Here is a 5,795-nt window from a genome sequence, read left to right as displayed (position 1 = left end):
GTCTGTATGTACACACTGCCACGCACACAGGGGAGTCAAGTCACTGTTTGTGTGTTCTATTGAAGAGTTAATTGTGTCTAGGGTCAGCAGCTTGTTTCATCTCCTCGTGTTAATATAATCAAGGACAGGAACAATAACTCTGCAACAGTTAGCAATTACATTGTGAGCTCATGCAGGGCTTCATAAACGTGAAGTCACGTGAAAACAGCGGTGTTCCGTCACATGGCCAATCCTGGTCCCAGTGTGCACCCGACCTGTGTATAATATCCCACCCCCTCTCGTTAGAATGCAAAAGAGATGTTACCTGTAGCCAATCCATATAAAAATATAGTCTGACAAAACGCTCTCTACTTCACACGACTCTTTCTCTCTCTAACTCGAAGCTCTATCTATCTAACATGACTCTTTGTATCTAACACGACCCGCTATCTAACACAACGCTCTCCATCTAACACGACACCCTTCATCTAACACGACACCCTCCATCTAACATGAAACTCTCTATCTAACACCCTCCATCTAACACAACACCCTCCATTTAACACAACGCTCTCCATCTAACACAACACCCTCCATCTAACACAACGCTCTCCATCTAACACAACGCTCTCCATCTAACACAACGCTCTCCATCTAACACAACGCTCTCCATCTAACACAACACCCTCCATCTTAGACAACACCCTCCATCTAACACAACGCTCTCCATCTAACACATAGCTCTCCATCTAACACAACACCCTCCATCTAACACAACACCCTCCATCTAACACAACGCTCTCTATCTAACACAACACCCTTCATCTAACACAACGCTCTCCATCTTACATGACACTCTCTATCTAACACAACGCTCTCTATCTAACACAACGCTCTCCATCTTACATGACACTCTCTATCTAACACAATGCTCTCTATCTAACACAACGCTCTCCATCTTACATGATACTCTCTATCTAACACAACGCTCTCCATCTTACATGACGCTCTCTATCTAACACAACGCTCTCCATCTAACACAACACCCTCCATCTAACACAACGCTCTCCATCTTACATGACACTCTATCTAACACAACGCTCTCCATCTTACATGACACTCTATATCTAACACAACGCTCTCCATCTTACATGACACCCTCCATCTAACACAACACTCTCCATCTAACACAACACTCTCCATCTAACACAACTCCCTCCATCTAACACAACACCCTCCATCTAACACAACGCTCCAAATCTAACACAACGATCTCCATCTTACATGACACCCTCCATCTAACACAACGCGCTCTATCTAACACAACGCTCTCCATCTTACATGCCACTCTCTATCTAACACAACGCTCTCCATCTTACATGCCACTCTCTATCTAACACAACGCTCTCCACCTTACATGACCCTCTATATCTAACACAACGCTCTCCACCTTACATGACACTCTATATCTAACACAACGCACTCCATCTAACACGACACTCTCCATCTAACACGACGCTTTCAATTCTTGAGTTTGTCCACCACCAAAGTCTAAGACTTTGTCTTGGAACTTTTAGAACCTCTCCTGTTGACAGTCTCTACGTCGAGGTCGATGAGCCATCTCTTACCCAACGCCGCATAACATTATCTTTACAATATATTACAAAACTATATTCTTACGAGTCTAACCCTGCATTTAACTCCTCTTTATGGGGATTTGTGCAACAAGAAGTCCTCTCTTGTCCCACCTACCGGATTAAGAGTAAAAGCCGTACTTTCTGCTGCATATCTCCTCCCCGTATTCTTTCCTCTCCTCCTTGGCAATTCGCAAGGCCAGTGGTTGACCTAACACTGACAACATTTAAAAATCAGAAACTAATGACTTGCAATATAAGCAGTGATATAATCAATTAAAATATCAATCAAAGAGTAAATAAAATGCGTACAAATCCATATTTACAGATTGGTCCAAGGATGTCGGTTACCCAGCCACGTTGGCATTTCAGGTAACACTATGGCCGATCTTGCTGCTAACCCAGCACTCAACAAATCTGTGACACTACTTCTCATTCCATACTCCGATTACAAAGCGACCATTAGATCGTGCATCCGTGATCTGAAGAAAAACAAAGGGTGATGGTGAACATGATAAACGGCCTCCCATGAACGCCAATGAAAGGTTGTGGAAACAGTTGTGGTCAGTTGTGGCGACTGTAACCTTGAGGCACCATGGGTCCTGGTTTACGATCATACAATGCATGAGAAAATAACTAGGTCGTTTGCTTGTTACATCTCACCTCATTGCCTGAAAAGTGTTATCAAAAAAAGTCAAAATCTAATGTGGGGCGTGTTGTGCGAGCTGTCAAACGCGCCAGGCTTGTTATTCAGCGAGCATGGAGGTGCCGGGATCGAGCCCACCTGTGACCGGGTGTAAAAACCTTGGACTCAACCTCGTGTGCAGACTCTCTCAGTGTTGTCACAACCCATAGTGTACAGTACACAACCCTGCGCACTTAAAAGAACCCGCGAATCTGTTGGTAAACGAATACGTGAATACATGAATACGTGCACAAACAGCATATCTTAAAAGACATGATGGCATGGACAGCTGCTTCTACTATAGTCTTCGCCATGCCTGTGACTTTGACTCCGAGGTCCATCCATGGTGCGACCCTGAACATATCCGGGGCGTCATGGAAATGATGCTTTTACAATTCTGGAATAGGCCCATATATAGTGCCATTGGTTTGGTACCTCCTGATCTCTTGGTGGGAGCACAGCCCTTCTGACACTCTGGGTAATGCCGGAGGCATCAGTGTTGGGCAGTTTACATATTCTCCGGAAAGTTCTTGGTTGGTTCCACTAGGTACTGTTTCCTTGGAGAAGTCCCATTTTTTGTCTGGGCTGCGTGTAGAGGGGGCAGGGGTCCAAAGCTGATGATGAGCCTTACCAGCCTGACTGTGCCAGGATCACCCGAACCCTCTCTGTTGCATATTTCATCCTTTCATATATTTCATGTGTAAATAATGTAATAATAAAGAGCACACATCCATTTGTAAAGAGCACACATCCAATGTACACTCAAAGCGCTTTAGCAAAAGGAGTCTAGAGTCAGAGATAGTTGTTGAAACACTGATTTTCTGTGGCATGATGTACCCACAGTCTACTGTCCAGGCTAACCTTAACCCTAATCTGCCTTGTTATAGTTCTCAGGAAAGCAGGCATGTAAAACATGCATCTGACTGATGTAGGGCATTCCCCGGGTAATGTGGGAACCTGACCTACATGCATCTGACTGGTGTAGGGCATTCCCCGGGTAATGTGGGAACCTGACCTACATGCATCTGACTGATGTAGGGCATTCCCCGGGTAATGTGGGAACCTGACCTACATGCATCTGACTGGTGTAGGGTATTCCCCGGGTAGTGTGGAACCTGACCTACATGCATCTGACTGGTGTAGGGTATTCCCCGGGTAGTATGGGAACCTGACCTACATGCATCTGACTGGTGTAGGGCATTCCCCGGGTAGTGTGGGAACCTGACCTACATGCATCTGACTGGTGTAGGGCATTCCCCGGGTAGTGTGGGAACCTGACCTAGATGCATCTGATTGGTGTAGGGTAATCCCCGGGTAATGTGGAACCTGACCTACATGCATCTGACTGGTGTAGGGTAATCCCCGGGTAATGTGGAACCTGACCTACATGCATCTGACTGGTGTAGGGCATTCCCCGGGTAGTGTGGGAACCTGACCTACATGCATCTGACTGGTGTAGGGTATTCCCCGGGTAGTGTGGGAACCTGACCTACATGCATCTGATTGGTGTAGGGTAATCCCCGGGTAGTGTGGAACCTGACCTACATGCATCTGACTGGTGTAGGGCATTCCCCGGGTAGTGTGGGAACCTGACCTACATGCATCTGACTGGTGTAGGGCATTCCCCGGGTAATGTGGGAACCTGACCTACATGCATCTGACTGGTGTAGGGCATTCCCCGGGTAGTGTGGAACCTGACCTACATGCATCTGACTGGTGTAGGGTATTCCCCGGGTAGTGTGGGAACCTGACCTACATGCATCTGACTGGTGTAGGGCATTCCCCGGGTAGTGTGGGAACCTGACCTACATGCATCTGACTGGTGTAGGGCATTCCCCGGGTAATGTGGGAACCTGACCTACATGCATCTGACTGGTGTAGGGCATTCCCCGGGGTAATGTGGGAACCTGACCTACATGCATCTGACTGGTGTAGGGTATTCCCCGGGTAATGTGGGAACCTGACCTACATGCATCTGACTGATGTAGGGCATTCCCCGGGTAATGTGGGAACCTGACCTACATGCATCTGACTGGTGTAGGGTATTCCCGGGTAGTGTGGAACCTGACCTACATGCATCTGACTGGTGTAGGGTATTCCCGGGTAGTGTGGGAACCTGACCTACATGCATCTGACTGGTGTAGGGCATTCCCCGGTAGTGTGGGAACCTGACCTACATGCATCTGACTGGTGTAGGGCATTCCCGGTAGTGTGGGAACCTGACCTACATGCATCTGATTGGTGTAGGGTAATCCCGGTGTAATGGGAACCTGACCTACATGCATCTGACTGGTGTAGGGTAATCCCCGGGTAATGTGGAACCTGACCTACATGCATCTGACTGGTGTAGGGCATTCCCCGGGTAGTGTGGGAACCTGACCTACATGCATCTGACTGGTGTAGGGTATTCCCGGGTAGTGTGGGAACCTGACCTACATGCATCTGATTGGTGTAGGGTAATCCCCGGGTAGTGTGGAACCTGACCTACATGCATCTGACTGGTGTAGGGCATTCCCGGGTAGTGTGGGAACCTGACCTACATGCATCTGACTGGTGTAGGGCATTCCCCGGGTAATGTGGGAACCTGACCTACATGCATCTGACTGGTGTAGGGTATTCCCCGGGTAGTGTGGGAACCTGACCTACATGCATCTGACTGGTGTAGGGTATTCCCCGGGTAGTGTGGGAACCTGACCTACATGCATCTGACTGGTGTAGGGCATTTCCCGGGTAGTGTGGGAACCTGACCTACATGCATCTGACTGGTGTAGGGCATTCCCCGGGTAATGTGGGAACCTGACCTACATGCATCTGACTGGTGTAGGGTATTCCCCGGGTAATGTGGGAACCTGACCTACATGCATCTGACTGGTGTAGGGCATTCCCCGGGTAATGTGGGAACCTGACCTACATGCATCTGACTGGTGTAGGGCATTCCCCGGGTAATGTGGGAACCTGACCTACATGCATCTGACTGGTGTAGGGTATTCCCCGGGTAATGTGGGAACCTGACCTACATGCATCTGACTGGTGTAGGGCATTCCCCGGGTAATGTGGGAACCTGACCTACATGCATCTGACTGGTGTAGGGTATTCCCGGGTAGTGTGGGAACCTGACCTACATGCATCTGACTGGTGTAGGGCATTCCCGGTAATGTGGAACCTGACCTACATGCATCTGACTGGTGTAGGGTATTCCCCGGGTAGTGTGGGAACCTGACCTACATGCATCTGACTGGTGTAGGGCATTCCCCGGGTAGTGTGGGAACCTGACCTACATGCATCTGACTGGTGTAGGGCATTCCCCGGGTAGTGTGGGAACCTGACCTACATGCATCTGATTGGTGTAGGGTAATCCCCGGGTAATGTGGAACCTGACCTACATGCATCTGACTGGTGTAGGGCATTCCCCGGGTAATGTGGAACCTGACCTACATGCATCTGACTGGTGTAGGGTATTCCCCGGGTAATGTGGGAACCTGACCTACATGCATCTG

Source organism: Haliotis rubra, unplaced genomic scaffold (genome assembly GCF_003918875.1).
Source record: "Haliotis rubra isolate DU_JTF1 unplaced genomic scaffold, ASM391887v1 Scf550, whole genome shotgun sequence".
NCBI lineage: Eukaryota > Metazoa > Mollusca > Gastropoda > Lepetellida > Haliotidae > Haliotis > Haliotis rubra.
This window is presented reverse-complemented; position numbering follows the sequence as displayed.